General features: G+C 41.9%; 6 non-coding genes across 6 annotated transcripts; all 6 read right to left on the bottom strand.

Annotated features, from left to right (window-relative positions):
* Nucleotides 1-15,445: 15,445 nt before the first annotated feature.
* On the bottom strand, nucleotides 15,446-15,527 carry trnas-uga (transfer RNA serine (anticodon UGA)). Its single transcript has one exon. It is a non-coding gene; the product is annotated as a tRNA-Ser (tRNA).
* A 933-nt stretch (nucleotides 15,528-16,460) lies between these two features.
* Nucleotides 16,461-16,542, bottom strand: trnas-cga (transfer RNA serine (anticodon CGA)). Its single transcript has one exon. It is a non-coding gene; the product is annotated as a tRNA-Ser (tRNA).
* An 83-nt stretch (nucleotides 16,543-16,625) lies between these two features.
* Nucleotides 16,626-16,707, bottom strand: trnas-uga (transfer RNA serine (anticodon UGA)). Its single transcript has one exon. It is a non-coding gene; the product is annotated as a tRNA-Ser (tRNA).
* An 859-nt stretch (nucleotides 16,708-17,566) lies between these two features.
* On the bottom strand, nucleotides 17,567-17,648 carry trnas-uga (transfer RNA serine (anticodon UGA)). The gene has a single exon. It is a non-coding gene; the product is annotated as a tRNA-Ser (tRNA).
* Nucleotides 17,649-17,915: 267 nt separating this feature from the next.
* Nucleotides 17,916-17,997, bottom strand: trnas-uga (transfer RNA serine (anticodon UGA)). The gene has a single exon. It is a non-coding gene; the product is annotated as a tRNA-Ser (tRNA).
* A 1,788-nt stretch (nucleotides 17,998-19,785) lies between these two features.
* trnas-cga (transfer RNA serine (anticodon CGA)) lies at nucleotides 19,786-19,867 on the bottom strand. Its single transcript has one exon. It is a non-coding gene; the product is annotated as a tRNA-Ser (tRNA).
* Between the last annotated feature and the right edge of the window lie 292 nt (nucleotides 19,868-20,159).

Genomic DNA, 20,159 nt, shown 5'->3' with positions numbered 1-20,159 from the left:
TATAAAAATGAGGCAACCGGCATGTAATATCCATTTGTCATCCATCACCATAGGGAAAGGCAAAGAACTCACAAATGAAAAGAGATACATAGTTGTTGACTACAAACCAAAAACAACATACAAACCACAAAATATATATATATATATATATATATATATATATATATATATATATATACCACTATTAGGGTAAGTGGCTGGTAGAGGACCCATGTGTATCTTGTTCCCACAGTGAGGAAGATTGTTCTGGAGGTAAAGAAAAGTCTAAGGAACACAATTGGAGAATTCCAGAACTTGGTAACTTCTTGGGATCACCAAGTTTCCAAATCTACAATTAGACACCACCTATGCCAACATGCCATTTGGAAGGGTTGCCATAAAAATAATGACTTTATTGAGAGAAACCCAAAAATGTTACTGCCTGGAGTTTGTTAAATGGCATTGGCACTTGAATTGGAACTAGGTGCTATGGTCAGATGAGACGAAAAATAGAGCTCTTTGGCAATGCAAACCAGCGGTGGGCTTGGCCTTCGAAAGAATGATGCATTCGCAGAGAAGAACCCCATACCTACACTGAAATCTGGTGGTGAATCGTTGATGTTATGGGGCTGTTTTGCATCCACTGGTCCATGAGCCCTTATTATTTTATTTAACTTGGCAAGTCAGTTAAGAACAAATTCTTAATTACAATGACGGCCCACAGCAGCCAAACGTCACTGGGCCAATTGTGCACCGCCCTATGGGACTCCCAATCACAGCCGGTTGTGATACAGTATGGAATCAAACCAGGGTCTGTAGTGACACCTCCAGCACTGAGAAGCCGTGCCTTAGACCACTGTGCCACTCGGGAGATTATTAAGGTCAACGGCATCATGAACTCTATCAAGTACCAAGACAACCTAGTTTCCTCTTCCAGGATGCTGAACTTGGCCGCAAGTGGATCTTTCAGCAAGACAATGACCTCATGCACATTTCAAAATCTACAAAGAAATGGTTAATTGAAAACAATCAATATTTTTCAATGGCCATCTCAGTCTCCGGACTTGAACCCCATTGAAAACCTGTGGTTTGATTGAGGAGAAGAGGGCAGTCCATAAGAGCAGACCGAAGGACACCAAGGATCTGGAAGTTTATGTATGGATGAATGGTCATAAGATCCCTTCCAATGTGTCCAGGCTCTGGCTGGGCCATTCAAGGACATTCAGATAATTATCCCGAAGCCCATCCTGCATTGTCTTGGCTGTGTGCTTCGGGTCGTTGTCCTATTGAAAAGTGAACCTTCGCCCCAGTCTGAGGTCCTGAGCACTCTGGAGCAGGTTTTCATCAAGGATCTCTCTGTACTTTGCTCTCCATCTCCAGCTCAGACACTCCATCTTTCCTTTGATCCTGACTAGTCTCCCAGTCCCTACCTCTGTAAAAAATCCCAACAGCATGATGCTGCCACCACCATGCTTCACCATTGGGATGGTGCCAGGATTCCTTCAGACGTGACGCTTGGCATTCGGGCCAAAGAGTTCAGTCTTGGTTTCATCAGACCAGAGAATCTTGTTTCTCATGGTCTGAGAGTCCTTCAGGTGCCTTTTGACAAACTCCAAGCGGGCTGTCATGTGCCTTTTACAGAGGAGTGGCTTCCGTCTGGCCACTCTATCATAAAGGCCTGATTGGTGGAGTGCTGCAGAGATGGTTGTCCTTCTGGAAATTTCTCCTATCTCCACAGAGGAACTATCGAACTCTGTCAGAGTGACCATTGGGTTCTTGGTCAAATCAAATCAAATGTCACATACACATGGTTAGCAGATGTTAATGCGAGTGTAGCGAAATGCTTGTGCTTCTAGTTTTGACAATGCAGTAATATCTAACAAGTAATCTAACAATTTCACAACAACTACCTTATACACACAAGTGTAAAGGAATGAATATGAATATGTACATAAAGATATATGAATGAGCGATGGCCGAACGGCATAGGCAATATGCAGTAGATGGTATAGAGTACAGTATATACATGTGAGATGAGTAATGTAGGGTATGCTTAAAGTGGCTTGTGATACATTTATTACATCAATTTTTCATTATTAAAGTGGCTAGAGATGAGTCAGTATGTTGGCAGCAGACACTCAAAGTAAGTGGTGGCTGTTTAACAGTCTGATGGCCTTGAGATAGAAGCTGTTTTTCAGTCTCTCGGTCCCCACTTTGATGCACCTGTACTGACCTCGCCTTCTGGATGATAGCGGGGTGAACAGGCAGTGGCTCGGGTGGTTGTTAGCCTTTAATGATATTTTGGCCTTCCTGTGAAATCGGGTGGTGTAGGTGTCCTGGAGGGCAGGTAGTTTGCCCCCGGTGATGCGTAGTGCAGACCTCACTACCCTCTGGAGAGCCTTACGGTTGTGAGCGGAGCAGTTGCCGTACCAGGCGGTGATACAGCCCGACAGGATGCTCTCGATTGGGCATCTGTAAAAGTTTGTGTGCTTTTTGTGACAAGCCAAATTTCTTCAGCCTCCTGAGGTGGAAGAGGAGCTGCTGCGCCTTCTTCACCATGCTGTCTGTATGGGTGGACCATTTCAGTTTGTCCATGATGTGTACGCCGAGGAACTTAAAACTTTCCACCTTCTCCACTACTGTCCCGTCAATGTTGATAGGGGCTGCTCCCTCTGCTGTTTCCTGAAGTCCACAATCATCTCCTTTGTTATGTTGACATTGAGTGTGAGTTTATTTTCCTGACACCACACTTCGAGGACCCTCACCTCCTCCCTGTAGGCCGTCTCGTCGTTGTTGGTAATCAAGCCTACCACTGTAGTGTCGTCTGCAAACTTAATGATTGAGTTGGAGGCGTGCATGGCCATGCAGTCATGGGTGAACAGTGAGTACAGGAGAGGGCTGAGAACGCACCCTTGTGGGGCCCCAGTGTTGAGGATCAGCGGGGTGGAGATGTTGTTTCTTACCCTCACCACCTGGGGGCAGCCCGTCAGGAAGTCCAGGACCCAGTTGCACAGGGCGGGGTCAAGACCCAGGGTCTCAAGCTTAATGACGAGTTTGGAGGGTACCATGGTGTTGAATGCTGAGCTGTAGTCGATGAACCGCATTCTTACATAGGTATTCCTCTTGTCCAGATGGGTTAGGGCAGTGTGCAGTGTGATTGCGATTGCATAGTCTGTGGACCTATTGGGGCGGTAAGCAAATTGGAGTTGGTCTAATGTGTCTCTCAAAGCACTTCACGATGACGGAAGTGAGTGCTACGGGGCGATAGTCATTTAGCTCAGTTACCTTTGCTTTCTTGGGAACAGGAGCAATGGTGGTCCTCTTGAAGCATATGGGAACAGCAGACTGTGATAAGGAAATCTTGAAGCATGGAATCCGATTGGTCGGACAAACGTTGAACAGAACTGAGCACGGGAGCTTCCTGTTTAAGTTTCTGTCTATAGGCTGGGAGCAACAAAATGGAGTTGTCGTTTCCGAAAGGAGGACGGGGTCACCTCCCTGATGCTGCCACCACCATGCTTCACCATAGGGATGGTGCCAGGTTTCCTCCAGACGTGACGCGTGGCATTCAGGCCAAAGAGTTCAATCTTGGTTTCATCAGACCAGAGAATCTTGTTTCCCATGGTCTGAGAGTCTTTAGGTGCCTAAACTCCAAGCGGGCTGTCATGTGCCTTTTACTGAAGAGTGGCTTTTGTCTGTCTATTCTACCATAAAGGCCTGATTGGTGTAGTGCTACAGTGATGGTTGTCCTTCTGGAAAGCTCACCCATCTCAACAGAGGAATTCTTGAGCTCTGTCAGAGTGACCATAGTTTTTGGTCACCTCCCTGACCAAGGCCCTTCTCCCCCAATTGCTCAGTTTGGCCGGGCGGCCAGCTCTAGGAAGAGTGTTGGTGGTTCCAAACTTCTTGCATTTAAGAATTATGGAGGCCATTGAGTTCTTGGGGACCTTCAATGCTACAGAAAGGTTTTGGTTACCCTTCCCCAGATCTGTGCCTCGACACAATCCTGTCTTGGAGCTCTATGGACAATTCCTTCCACCTCATGGCTTTATTTCTGCTCTAGAATGGCCTGTGAACTGTGGGACCTTATATAGGCAGGTGTGTACCTTTTCAAATCATGTCCAATCAATTGAATTTGCCACAGGTGGACTCCAATCAAGTTGTAGAAACATCTCAAGGATGATCAATGGAAACAGGATGCACCTGAGCTCAATTTCGAGTCTCAGCTCCATGACAAAATGTGTAGAATTGCAGGAAATTTGCTTTAAAACAGCAAAATGTCTCTTCAGCCAAGAGGGCCTCCAAAACTGTGCCATTGGCCACGTCTACTACCATCCTATTGGAAGCACTGTTCTGGGTATCTTAGTTAGCTATTTTAATCTAATTTTCAATTACCTATTTTGCCCCATTAATTTCATCTAGCCTATAGGCCTAACTCATGGAATTGAAGGCCTACTTCCAAGAATCTATGCCAGTCCCAAGACGGACGAAAAGGAGATAGCCACGGGTCAACAATAAGAAACGTATCAACTATATGATTTACAGACATTCATAACAAATGGTATGTACTGTACGTGCCTACAGTTGAAGTCTGAAGTTTACATACACTTAAGTTGGAGTCATTAAAACTTGTTTTTCAACCACTCCACAAATTTCTAGTTAACAAACTACAGTTTTGGCAAGTCGGTTAGAACATCTACTTTGTGCATGAAACAAGTCATTTTTCCAACAATTGTTTACAGACAGATTACTTCACTAATAATTCACTGTATCACAATTCCAGTGGGTCAGAAGTTAACACACAGTAAGTTGACTGTGCCTTTAAACAGCTTGGGAAATTCCAAAAAATGATGTCATGGCTTTAGAAGCTTCTGATAGGGTAATTGACATCATTTTAGTCAATTGGAGGTGTACCTGTGAATGTATTTCAAGGCCTACCTTCAAACTCAGTGCCTCTTCGCTTGACATCATGGGAAAATCAAAAGAAATCAGCCAAGATCTCAGAAAAGAAATTGTAGACCTCCACAAGTCTGGTTCATCCTTGGGAGCAATTTCCAAACGCCTGAAGGTACCACGTTTATCTGTACAAACAATAGTACACAAGTATAAACAACATGGGACCCCACAGCCATCATACCGCTCAGGAGGGAGACGCGTTCTGTCTCCTAGAGATGAACGTACTTTGGTGCGAAAAGTGCAAATCAATCCCAGAACAACAGCAAAGGACCTTCTGAATATTCTGGAGGAAACAGGTACAAAAGTATCTATATTCACAGTCAAACGAGTCCTATATCGACATAACCTGAAAGGCCGCTCAGCAAGGAAGAAGCCACTGCTCCAAAACTGCCATAAAAAAGCCAGACTACGGTTTGCAACTGCACATGGGGACAAAGATCTTTCTTTTTGGCCGTAATGACCATCGTTATGTTTGGAGGAAAAAGGGGGAGGCTTGCAAGCTGAAGAAAACCATCCCAACCGTGAAGCACAGGGGTGGAAGCATCATGTTGTGGGGGTGCTTTGCTGCAGGAGGGACTGGTGCACTTCACAAAATAGACGGCATCATGAGGTAGGAAAATGATGTTGATATGATGAAGCAACATCTCAAGACATCAGTCAGGAACTAGTATAGTCACACTAGTATAGTCACACTCACTCCTTTCTAAAACATTAATGACAGTTGCTCCAGTTACCTACGATACATGGCTCTTCCTTACAGAACCGCTCATCCAAGAGAGACGTTGCTCGCCCTGTGACCAAAGACTGCCAGCGCCTAAAACAACATAGCGATTGAAATTGCATGAACTTAGAAGGTAGACTGATACCAGAAGACAGTAGGGAATTGGTCACAGAAAGGATTTTATCTCTCAACCTTTGTGGCAAAAGGTTACTGCAACGATCACAGCCATCCTAGAAATAGGCAGGTTTTTAGGTTATATGGGAATGTAGTTCCTCAACAGGTTAGATATCTGGGGTTGGGGGGCGGGGGTGTTTAAAGTGTCCACCGTACAATATATTTATGTCTGGGTCTCCTAACAGAGACCCACACGGTCACATTTTTTAAAAAAAAGTGGTTTGGCCAGGATCGAACATCCAACCTTCTGACTTCAAAACAGAAACTCTTACCACAAAACGACAGGGTCAGGCTCAATATATGGGAGCAATACCAAAGTACAGGTTGGCTGTCTTCTCTGTTTCATTATTCACCTCCTGCATTTGTCTTTCTGTTCCACTGTCTGTTTCTTAGTGATCTGCCTGCCTTCATGTTAACACTAGGACTATAAGCCTCCTTCTGACCTGGGTATCTGTTGTGATCTGCCTTCGTGTTAACACTAGGACTATAAGCCTCCTTCTGACCTGGGTATCTGTTGTGATCTGCCTTCGTGTTAACACTAGGACTATAAGCCTCCTTCTGACCTGGGTATCTGTTGTGATCTGCCTTCATGTTAACACTAGGACTATAAGCCTCCTTCTGACCTGGGTATCTGTTGTGATCTGCCTTCATGTTAACACTAGGACTATAAGCCTCCTTCTGACCTGGGTATCTGTTGTGATCTGCCTTCATGTTAACACTAGGACTATACGCCTCCTTCTGACCTGGGTATCTGTTGTGATCTGCCTTCATGTTAACACTAGGACTATAAGCCTCCTTCTGACCTGGGTATCTGTTGTGCTTCCTGGGAAACAACGCAGCTGGAGACAACACAGATGGACAAGGCAGGGACATCAGAAATCAAGTCAGAGGACAAGGAGGGTGGGAGAAAAAAAGCCCAGATCTATCCAAATGCAAAAAAAGAAAATGAAGATGAGTCTCTGCTCTCAATGCTCTGCTATGCTCTAAGACACACAGTCAAAAAAGCTCTAAGGGATTTTTTGGACATTATACATCTCCATTGTCCAGAGGGGACAAAAGATGTTCCCAACAATCTTTTGACTGTAATGATATTTTTAAAATGCAGTACTTTTGTCCAACATGCCAGTATTTCTTTGGCAGTGAAGTGCCAGATCATTGCACATCGTGTGGTTGCCTCCCTGGGGACATGCCATCTCTTGTCAAGAGTGGATCAGTGTTCATTAAATGATCAGTCAAAACTAAAGGAAAAATTATCAGACCCCAAATTTGGTGAAGCATTAGAATGTAAGTGTTCTAGGTCCAAGAGCAGCCCAGATAGTACAAGGAACATTTATGATGGTGCACTATACTATACATTTATGATGGTGCACTATACATTTATGATGGTGCACTATACTATACATTTATGATGGTGCACTATACTATACATTTATGATGGTGCACTATACATTTATGATGGTGCACTATACATTTATGATGGTGCACTATACTATACATTTATGATGGTGCACTATACTATACATTTATGATGGTGCACTATACTATACATTTATGATGGTGCACTATACATTTATGATGGTGCACTATACATTTATGATGGTACCCTATACTATACATTTATGATGGTGCACTATACTATGATGGTGGACTATACTATGATGGTGGACTATACATTTATGATGGTGCACTATACTATGATGGTGGACTATACATTTATGATGGTGCACTATACTATGATGGTGGACTATACTATGATGGTGCACTATACTATGATGGTGCACTATACTATGATGGTGGACTATACTATGATGGTGGACTATACTATGATGGTGCACTATACTATGATGGTGCACTATACTATGATGGTGCACTATACTATGATGGTGCACTATACTATGATGGTGGACTATACTATGATGGTGCACTATACTATGATGGTGCACTATACTATGATGGTGGACTATACATTTATGATGGTGCACTATACTATGATGGTGGACTATACTATGATGGTGGACTATACATTTATGATGGTGCACTATACTATGATGGTGCACTATACTATACTATACTATGATGGTACCCTATACTATACATTTATGATGGTGCACTATACTATGATGGTGGACTATACTATGATGGTGGACTATACATTTATGATGGTGCACTATACTATGATGGTGCACTATACTATACTATACTATGATGGTGCACTATACTATACTATGATGGTGGACTATACATTTATGATGGTGCACTATACTATGATGGTGCACTATACTATACTATACTATGATGGTGCACTATACTATGATGGTGCACTATACTATGATGGTGCACTATACTATACTATACTATGATGGTGCACTATACTATACTATACTATGATGGTGCACTATTAATGTCAATACATGGCCTTAATGGCACTGATTTAATGAACCTTTAACTCTCATGTAATGTTCAAGTTCCAATATTCAAGTCCTCTCCCTTACAAGTCACAGATAATGAACTTCCCCCGAACCTAAGAGTGAAGCACCATCATTCCTGTGGGGCCAAAGAGCCCAAGAAAATAATTATATCCTTTGTGGATGATTGTGTTACAGTTTACTATGTATTTGGGATTCCCCTGCTCGCTGGAAGAGGACAGAATATCTGTCACGTTGGTATGAATGATTCGGGAGACAGGCGCAGGTATGCACCCAAATTACGGCGTGCCATGTAAAGGCACGGGGACGAAGACCAAACGAACGCGTACACAAAACACAGGGTTGAAACCCAAACAAAATAGTGAGGAGTAGCTTGAATAAGTACACAAGCGCATAATGATTAACACATGGGACGAGACCCGTAATCATCTGCACAATCCACTAGGGCACGAAAGCCCAAACCACACAGCACAGGTACTCACATGCACCAACGGACATTGTAACAATAATCGCCCGCCCCTATGGACACCAAAGGGCACACTTATACAAGTACTGATCAGTGGGAATTAGGGGACAAGTGTGCGTAATGAAAGTTCCGGAGGAATCCGTGACAATATCAAACAATGCAATGGTGAACAACTGGTGCTATCACAAAGGAGAAGTGGTAGAAAGGGGAAATGGGTTCAATAGAGTGTATATGCTTGAGAGAGCCAGAGCCACGCACAAACACTGAACAGCGCAGAGAGGTTGACCGCGTGGTAGAGTCCACCCATCTCCATTCATGTTTATTACTGTTTTCAACATGATTGCAGGGTTTGCTTTTGATTACATGCATGGCATCTTACTTGGCAAATGACTACACTGTGTTTTGAGTCCAAATATCAACCCGAGTCCTTCTACCTTGGAAGAGAAATCGAGTGCGTAAACAAAACGATGCTTGCCATAAAAACCACGATTAACGTGACACGACCTCCATGCCCAAATCATGTACAAAAATATTTGAAAGCCATGTTCTATAGATTCCCCTGTTTACATTTTACACAGGCAGTACTTCCACCATTTACTGCTACTGGTGTCTCGCCTGGTTCACGAACTACTTCTCAGATAGAGTTCCGTGTGACAAATCGGAGGGCCTGTTGTCCTGAACTCTGGCAGGCTGTATGGGGGTATCACAGGGTTCAATTCTCGGGCCGACCCACCCGACTAGCATCACTACTGTGGACAATTCTGACTTAGACTATTTGGACAATTACAAATACCTAGGTGTCTGGCTAAACTGTATACTCTCCTTACAGACTCATATTAAGCATCTCCAAACCAAAATTAAATCTAGAATGGCTTCATATTTTGCAACAAAGCCTCCTTCACTCACTCTGCCAAACATACCCTCGTCAAACTGACTATCCTACCGATCCTCGACTTCAGCGATGTAATTTACAAAATAGCCTCCAACACTCTACTCAGCAAACTGGATGCAGTCTATCACAGTGCCATCCGTTTTGTCACCAAAGCCCCATATACTACCCACCACTGCGACTTGTTCGGCTGGCCCTCGCTTCATATTCATCGCCAGACCCACTGGCTCCAGGTCATCTATAAGTCTTTGTTAGGTAAAGCTCCGTCTTATCTCAGCTCACTGGTCACCATAACAACACCCACCCGTAGCACGCGCTCCAGCAGGTATATCTCACTGGTCATCCACAAGGCCAAAACCTCATTTGTCCGCCTTTCCTTCCAGTTCTCTGCTGCCAATGACTGGAACAAATTGCAAATTTTTTGTTGGAGGCTTATATCTCCCTCACTAACTTTAAGCACCAGCTGTCAGAGCAGCTTACCAATCTCTGCAACTGTACACAGCCCATCTGTAAATAGCCCATCCAACTACCTACCTTATCCCCATATTGTTTTTATTGACTTTTTTGCTCTTTTGCACACCAGTAGTTCTACTTGCACATCATTTTCTGCACATCTATCACTCCAATGTTAATTTACTAAATTGTAATTACTTCGCTACTATGGCCTATTTATTGCCTTACCTCCTTACTCCATTTGCACACACTGTAAAGAGCCCACTTGTGCTTTCTCCCGATTAGTTTCCTTGTATTCCCACGGCTACGATGGTCAAGTGGTTTAAGCGTTGAAATTGAAATCCAATGTAGTCTTCCCGTGCAGTTTTTAACACTGCTTACAGCGCAATGATAAAATAGTCCTTTCAATATTTGAACTATTTCCTCCGAATTTAAATTGTCCTTATTTTATGGGCTCGTCCAATGATTGAAAGTGCTTAGAAAAATGTTTATTTTAGTTCGCTTTAAAATTATTTTCAATTATGCTATTGAATTTGGATACTTTAGTTTTCGTGTGAGCTAATTCAGCAAGCTGTGATGGCTGAGTGGTTAAGTCTAGTGGTGTCTCCCTACGCCGGTTTGAACCCTGTTTGCATCTTCCTTTACAAACAGTTCAAATAGGCTATGCAGTACAGATACTCTTATTTTTGTCAAGCTGAGATAACCGACTGGTTAATAATACCTTGGACTTGAAATCCAATTAGGTCCCCCTGTGCATATTTGGATCTGACTCTCAGGACATAGCCCACTTTTACTTTCTCTGCACATTTTTTTGTGGACTTGAACAGTAAACTGGCCAACCTTCACAGCTTTGGAAAGGATCGAAATGATTTGGCGCACTTGTCCCAATTGCAATGTCTCACCTGAGCCCCACCACAACTCTTATTATGTCTTGTCCATTTATCAACCAGTATACCATCAACATGAGAAGCTTTGGAACGGATCTCTCTCCACGTGAACTTCTTTTGTACTCCTGAAAGAAAAGGCATGAGAGAATAGGCAGTTGATAGCTTCAACTAGATGCTCTACACCTGTTTCTGGCTTAGACTCTCTCGAAAGAAGTGATGCAGGCCATGTGAGTAATGTGTAAAAACAACACTGCAAATCAAATTCGAATTACTACCCTTAACTCCATCAAAATTGTACCCATAAATTGATTCAAGAAATAAATAAAAATAGACTAGAGACATTTCTATCCTTCTCGTGGTCCTATTAATTATACACTTCTCCGTAATTATCAGTATTTACAAATTACCTTCAAAATCATCATCCAACCATCTCTCAGCTTTCCAGTGGGGGCTTTCAAACCACACTAGAAATTCAGGACAGAGGTCATTCAAACCTTTTAAAAGGATTTTTATTTTTTTAAATATATTTATTTTACCTTTATTTAACAAGGCAAGTCAGTTAAGAACAAAATCTCATTTACAATGACGGCCTACCAAAAGACAAAAGGCCTCCTGCGGGGACGGGGGCCTGGGATTAAACATTTAAAATAAAGACAATATAAATATAGGACAAAACATACATCATACAAGAGACAACACTACATAAATATAGACCTAAGACAACAACATAGAAAGGCAGCAACACATGACCACACAAATTATAGTAGTAACACAACATGGTATCAGCACAAAACATGGTGAAAACATTATTGGGCACAGACAACAGCACAAAGGGCAAGAAGGTAGAAACAACAATACATCACACAAAGCAGCCACAACTGTCAGTAAGAGTGTCCATGATTGAGTCTCTGAATGAAGATATTGAGATAAAACTGTCCAGTTTGAGTGTTTGTTGCAGCTCGTTCCAGTCGCTAGCTGCAGCGAACTGAAAAGAGGAGCGACCCAGGGATGTGTATGCTTTGGGGACCTTTAACAGAATGTGACTGGCAGAAAGGATGTTGTATGTAGAGGATGAGGGCTGCAGTAGATATCTCAGATATGGGGGGTGAGGCCTAAGAGCATTTTATAAATAAGCATCAACCAGTGGCTATAGAGTGCAGTGATGTGTCCTATAAGGAACATTGGTGGCAATTCTGATGGCCGAATGGTAAAGAACATCTAGCTGCTCAAGAGCACCCTTACCTGCCGATCTATAATGTATGTCTCCGTAATCTAGCATGGGTCGGATGGTCATCTGAATCAGGGTTAGTTTGGCAGCTGGGGTGAAAGAGGAGTGATTTACGATGGAGGAAACCAAGTCTAGATTTAACTTTAGCCTGCAGGTTTGATGTGTGCTGAGAGAAGGACAGTGAACCATCTAGCCATAATCCCAAATACTTGTATGAGGTGACAACCTCAAGCTCTAAATCCTCAGAGGTAGTAATAACACCTGTGGGAGGAGGGGCATTCTTCTTACCAAACCACATGGTCTTTGTTTTGGAGGTGTTCAGAACAAGGTTAAGGGTAGAGAAAGCTTGTTGGACACTAAGAAAGCTTTGTTGTAGAGCATTTAACTTCTTTGGGATCGGTGTCCCTTCCACTGGACAGTTGAGCTAACGTAGGCTAATGTGATTAGCATGAGGTTGTAAGTAACAAGAACATTTCCCAGTACATAGACATATCTGATATTGGCAGAATGCCAAAATTATTTTTTATCTAACTGCACTGTCCAATTTACATTAGCTATTAAAGAGAAAGAATACCATGCTATTGTTTGAGGAGAGTGCACAATTTTGAACAGGAAAAGTTATTAATAAACAAATTAGGCACATTTGGGCAGTCTTGATACAACATTTGAACAGAAATTAAATGGTTCATTGGATCAGTCTGAAACTTTGCAAATACACTGCTGCCATCTACTGGCCAAAATCTAAATTGCACCTGGGCTGGAATAATATATTATGGCCTTTCTCTTGCATTTCAAAGATGATGGTAAAAAAAAAATACAAAAGAACGGTTGGTAAAGGTTGCAGGACTTTCTCTATTAGACAAATTATTTTAAAACAGTCAAACATTTCATACCTGAATACACTTACATTAAGTTTCTTCAGTACATTTCTTATCAACATAATTCACGTGTTTAATTAAAACTCAGAAAATAAAGACCTCCTGAAAATTCCATGTATGTGCCCCTTTAAAATACCTCACTAGTCTACATCTCTGTTTCCTTAAACTCAGAAATCCCTCTACTATACTCTTCCTCTGTCTTTCCGTCTAACATTACTATACCAGGTGAATTTATTTTCTTCATTATAGTCAAAACAAACAACTTCTGTTCACAGGAAGGCCACTTTAATTACTATGTTCTCTCTTTCCCATATGATGCCTTGTGACCCTGCACTACCAAATAGTTTACTAATGTGGTGATGTTTGGCATACGAGTGAATTTGTCTTTTTACGCCCCCCAAAAATTCACTCCATCTTGTATCAACACAGAACCCTCAAATGTACATCTTTAGCGATTTGTTTAAATGTGTCGTGATACAAAGTTTGACTATTTGTAAACATAATTCGTGCTCTCGCCCATATATACTGCCAATTTTAATATATTACCTAATATCAACTGTCCTTGATTCTGACAAAGATTATTCAACCCCAAAATCTGCTAAGGGGCATCGTTGATCCAAGCTTTCTGATTCATAACGCATAATACTTTTCTTGGCTCGCACAGGCAGTCAAGCATTCAAGCTAACTGGCTAAAGTTGGCTTGCTAACTGGCTAACGCTACTTCCAGACACAAGAGACACGAGAACGCATCTTTACTCTCCATTCTACTCATCCAGCAGAGCTGGTTAGAATTTTTATCATGTTATTCAAATTATATTATAATATTTTCCCTAACGTTTACTGACACCGGCCATATTCAATGGGTTGAGCATTGGTAAATTCATCAGTTATTCTGCACTCTGGTACATTCAGACGAGTACTATGAAATTCGAACAAATAGCCAGAGCAAATTTACAAAGCACCCCATTTAACAATGTCGCACAACAACTATACAATTTAGCTAAGCTAAGAATGACGTGAATAGTCAAGTCGATATGAACGTTGGATTGCATATAGTTAATATATTATCAAGTTCGATGCAATGATATGCTACGCGGTTCATAAGGATAACGCAACCAAAAATATGTCACAATTAGTTAAAACAAATAATTTGTATCTACTGTACATACTGAAATGACTTAACAAATAGTTAGTTAGTGAGATTACGCTGAGTACATCTACTAATCTTGATTTTATCGGTTTTATCTTCTTTTATTGTCATTGTGCAAAGTCACAATTATATCCCTGAATTCTCTATTAGATTGGAATTTTCCAATCAGCAAGGAGATACTGCCTAATATCCATGATTAGATTTGCTTTTCACATATTCAAATCAAATTGGTAGAATGCTCATGCGCTTCTATTAGTATGCACTTCTATTAGTATGCACTTCTATTAGTGCCTCTATGGCTTTGCTGTAGTTTACCTCTTGTAACATCTAATTCCAACTCACACTCTCAAACACATAGATCCCCTGAACGCAGCTCACTTTCCCAACTCACACTCTCAAAACACATAGATCCCCTGAACGCAGCTCCCTTTCCCAGCTCACACTCTCAAAACACCTAGATCTCCTGAACGCAGCTCCCTTTCCCAGCTCACACTCTCAAAACACATAGATCGCTGAACGCAGCTCCCTTTCCCAGCTCACACTCTCAAAACAGTGAGATCTCCTGAACGCAGCTCACTCTCCAGATCCCAATCACCTGAATTATAATCACCAGTTCACACACCTGTCTTTCATTATCACACACTACTTAGTTAAGTTCTTTGCACCCCATCACTGTGAGGTATTGTTTGTTTTGTGACACATATCTTTCGGAGTGCTGAGGTTCCCCGTGATGTACTCCTGTGTATGATTGTTTTTTCTGCCTAACTAATGACGCCTTTTGATTATTCCTTGCCTGAGACCATCCGCCACCTCATCAGGAGCATGCCCGGGCGTTGTAGGGAGGTCATACAGGCACGTGGAGGCCACACACACTACTGAGCCTCATTTTGACTTGTTTTAAGGACATTACATCAAAGTTGGATCAGCCTGTAGTGTGGTTTTCCACTTTAATTTTGAGTGTGACTCCAAATCCAGACCTCCATGGGTTGATAAATTTGATTTCCATTGATCATTTTTGTTTGATTTTGTTGTCAGCACATTCAACTATGTAAAGAAAAAAGTATTTAATAAGAATATCTCATTCATTCAGATCTAGGATGTGTTATTTGTGTTCCCTTTATTTTCTTGAGCAGTGTATATTCTGAGCACTTGAATCAAAGGACAAGTCCTTGCATTAAGCACATTATCCATATCAAGTCAACAAGGATATGTTAAAAATAAAAACTTGGTTGCCATAGTGCTGTGAGCAGGGTTCAAACCTGCGTGGGGAGACGCCATTGGATTTCAAGTCCAACGCCTTAACCACTCGGCCATCTCAGCTTGCTATGTAAACTACCAGTCGTTTATCTCATTCTGTCAATTTTACTTCAGTAAAGACGAGACTGTCTACTGAAGAGCCTATTTGAACTGTTATTCAAGGAATACATATTCTGAGCACTTGAATCAAAGGACAAGTCTATGCATTAAGCACTTCATCAATATCAAGTCACCAATGCTATTTTACAAATAAAGACTGGTTTGTCAATGCGATGCAAGCAGTTCTAAAAACTGTACAGGGAGACAACACTGGAGTTCATTTGCAAAGCTTAAACCACTTGGCCATCGCAGCAGTAGGAATCTAAGGAAAGTGATGAGGAGAAAGCAGAAGTGGGCTATATGCTTCGAGCAAGGTAAGAACATGGGTGGGGAGACCCCAGTGAAATTCAGGTCCAACGTCTAAAGAATCGGCCATTGCAGTTGTTGAAACAAGTAAAGGGATTGGGGATTTGGAAACAGACATCATTGGTGTAAAATGGTAAACTTGATGGCACGACATATTGATCTTATTACGTATTAGCCACTCGGCCATCACAACTTTCTCAATTAGCTCACACAAAGACAAAAGTATTCTGAGCACTTGAATCACTGGACAAGTCCATGTCTTAAAGAGATTATCTATATCAAGTCACCAAGGATATGTTCAAAATACTGTTTTGTCATAGCACTGCGAGCAGATTTCAACCCTGCGCAGGAAGACAACATTGGATTTCAAGTCCACTCTGCCATCAAAACTTACTCTGTTACCTTGCAGTCCTTAACAGCTCGACTATCTCACAACCAACAGGATCTGTTCTGAAGAGCCTATTTGAACTCCTTTTTGTCTTGGAAGATATATTCTGAGCACCTGAATCAAAGGACAAGTCCACGGATTAAGGACATTATCCATATCAACTCCCAAATGACATGTTGCAAATAAAGACTTGTTTGTCAAAGCGCCGTGAGCAGGGTTCGAAAATGCGCGGGGAGACCCCATTGGATTTCGAATCCAACGCCTTAACCTCTCGGCCATCACAGCTTCTCCTGTTGGCTACTATGCCTTAACCAGCCCGCTATCTCGTTCTCGTTCTGATATGTAAAAAAATAAATGGTTTGTCATAGCGCTGTGAGCAGGGTTCGAACCTGCGCGGGGAGACCCCATTGGATTTCAAGTCCAACGCCTTAACCACTCGGCCATCACAGCTTGCTATGTTAACTACCAGGCCTTAACCAGTCGTTTATCTCATTCTGTCAATTTTACTTCTGTAAAGACGAGACTGTCTACTGAAGAGCCTATTTGAACTGTTATTCAAGGAATACATATTCTGAGCACTTGAATAAAAGGACAAGTCTATGCATTAAGCACTTCATCAATATCAAGTCACCAATGCTATTTTACAAATAAAGACTGGTTTGTCAATGCGATGCAAGCAGTTTTAAAAACTGTACAGGGACACAACACTGGAGTTCATTTGCAAAGCTTAAACCACTTGGCCATCGCAGCAGTAGGAATCTAAGGAAAGTGATGAGGAGAAAGCAGAAGTGGGCTATACGCTTCGAGCAAGGTAAGAACATGGGTGGGGAGACCCCATTGAAATTCAGGTCCAACGTCTAAAGAACTCGGCCATTGCAGCTATTGGAATGCAAGTAAAGGGATTGAGATTTGGAAACAGACATCATTGGTGCAAAATGGTCAACTTGATGGCACGACATATTGATCTAGTAACCTCGGTCCTTTCCAAAGCTGTGAAGGTTGGAAGTTTAATGTGCAAGTCAAAAAACTATGTGCAGAGAAAGTACAAGTGGACTATTCACTGAGAATAAGATTTAAAAAAGAGCAGGGAGACGCAATTGGGTTTCAAGTCTGAAGACTTAACCACTTGGCTCTCAGATTTTCCATCGCAAATCTAACACAAACAACAGTATCTGTACTGAAGAGCCTATTTGAACTGTTTGTCAAGGCAGATATATTCTGAGCACTTGAATCAAAGGACAAGTCCATGCATTAAGCACATTATCCATATCAAGTCACATATGTAAAAAAAAGAAATGGTTTGTCATAGCACTGTGAGCAGGGTTCGAACCTGCGCGGGGAGACCCCATTGGATTTCAAGTCCAACGCCTTAACCACTCGGCCATCACAGCTTGCTAGGTTAACTACCAGGCCTTAACCAGTCGTTTATCTCATTCTGTCAATTTTACTTCTGTAAAGACGAGACTGTCTACTGAAGAGCCTATTTGAACTGTTATTCAAGGAATACATATTCTGAGCACTTGAATCAAAGGACAAGTCTATGCATTAAGCACTTCATCAATATCAAGTCACCAATGCTATTTTACACTTGAATCAAAGGACAAGTCAAAGGACAACTCCCAAATGACATGTTGCAACTAAAGACTTGTTTGTCAAAGCGCTGTGAGCAGGGTTCGAACCTGCGCGGGGAGACCCCATTGGATTTCGAATCCAACGCCTTAACCTCTCGGCCATCACAGCTTCTCCTGTTGGCTACTCTGCCTTAACCAGCCCGCTATCTCGTTCTGTCCATTTTACCTCTAAAATGACCATATTATCGCTATTGAAGAGCCTACTTTAAATGTTTGTCATGGAAGATAAATTCTGAGCACTTGAATCAAAGGACATGTCCAAGCATTATCCATATCAAGTCCCCAATGATCAGTAACAAATAAAGACTGGATTGTTCAAAACTGCACTGGGCGAACCCAATGGATTTCGAGGTCAACGATTTAACCAGCCTGCAATCACAGCTTGCTGAGTTAGCTCACACAAGGACAAAAGTATCCAAATGCCTAGTTGAAATATTTTTCAAGTCAAATAAGCTATTTTCTGAGCACTTCAATCGTTAGACGAGCCCATAAAGTAAGGACAATTTAAATTCAGAGGAGACAGATCCAATTACTAAAGGTCTACTTTATCATCACCCTGTAAAAACTGTACAGGGAGAACATATTGGATTTTGATTCCAATGCTTAAACCACTTGGCCATCGCAGCAGTAGGAATCTAAGGAAAGTGATGAGGAGAAAGCAGAAGTGGGCTATACGCTTCGAGCAAGGTGAGAACATGGGTGGGGAGACCCCATTGAAATTCAGGTCCAACGTCTAAAGAACTCGGCCATTGCAGCTATTGGAATGCAAGTAAAGGGATTGAGATTTGGAAACAGACATCATTGGTGCAAAATGGTCAACTTGATGGCACGACATATTGATCTAGTAACCTCGGTCCTTTCCAAAGCTGTGAAGGTTGGAAGTTTAATGTGCAAGTCAAAAAACTATGTGCAGAGAAAGTACAAGTGGACTATTCACTGAGAATAAGATTTTAAAAAGAGCAGGGAGACGCAATTGGGTTTCAAGTCTGAAGACTTAACCACTTGGCTCTCAGATTTTCCATCGCAAATCTAACACAAACAACAGTATCTGTACTGAAGAGCCTATTTGAACTGTTATTCAAGGAATACATATTCTGAGCACTTGAATCAAAGGACAAGTCTATGCATTAAGCACTTCATCAATATCAAGTCACCAATGCTATTTTACAAATAAAGACTGGTTTGTCAATGCGATGCAAGCAGTTCTAAAAACTGTACAGGGAGACAACACTGGAGTTCATTTGCAAAGCTTAAACCACTTGGCCATCGCAGCAGTAGGAATCTAAGGAAAGTGATGAGGAGAAAGCAGAAGTGGGCTATACGCTTCGAGCAAGGTAAGAACATGGGTGGGGAGACCCCATTGAAATTCAGGTCCAACGTCTAAAGAATCGGCCATTGCAGCTGTTGGAACAAGTAAAGGGATTGGGATTTGGAAACAGACATCATTGGTGTAAAATGGTAAACTTGATGGCACGACATAGTGATCTTATTGCGCCAAATCACGTATTAACCATTCGGCCATCACAACTTTCTCAATTAGCTCACACAAAGACAAAGACAAAAAGTATTCCGAGCACTTGAATCACTGGACAAGTCCATGTCTTAGATTCCTATCAAGTCATATGTTCAAAATACTGGTTTGTCATAGCGAGCAGATTTCAACCCTGCGCAGGAAGACAACATTGGATTTCAAGTCCACTCTGCCATCAAAACTTACTCTGTTATCTTGCAGTCGACTATCTCACAACCAACAGGATCTGTTCTGAAGAGCCTATTCATTTTTGTCTTGGAAGATATATTCTGAGCACCTGAATCAAAGGACAAGTCCACGGATTAAGGACATTATCCATATCAACTCCCAAATGACATGTTGCAAATAAAGACTTGTTTGTCAAAGCGCTGTGAGCAGGGTTCGAACCTGCGCGGGGAGACCCCATTGGATTTCGAATCCAACGCCTTAACCTCTCGGCCATCACAGCTTCTCCTGTTGGCTACTCTTCCTTAACCAGCCCGCTATCTCGTTCTGTCCATTTTACCTCTAAAATGACCATATTATCGCTATTGAAGAGCCTACTTTAAATGTTTGTCATGGAAGATAAATTCTGAGCACTTGAATCAAAGGACATGTCCAAGCATTATCCATATCAAGTCCCCAATGATCAGTAACAAATAAAGACTGGATTGTTCAAAACTGCACTGGGCGAACCCAATGGATTTCGAGGTCAACGATTTAACCAGTCTGCAATCACAGCTTGCTGAGTTAGCTCACAC

This window comes from Oncorhynchus mykiss, chromosome 28 (genome assembly GCF_057628025.1).
Source record: "Oncorhynchus mykiss isolate SJ-2025 chromosome 28, ASM5762802v1, whole genome shotgun sequence".
Classification (NCBI taxonomy): domain Eukaryota; kingdom Metazoa; phylum Chordata; class Actinopteri; order Salmoniformes; family Salmonidae; genus Oncorhynchus; species Oncorhynchus mykiss.
The sequence above is the reverse complement of the archived record's forward strand: the minus strand, read 5'-3'. Positions and strand labels throughout refer to the sequence as shown.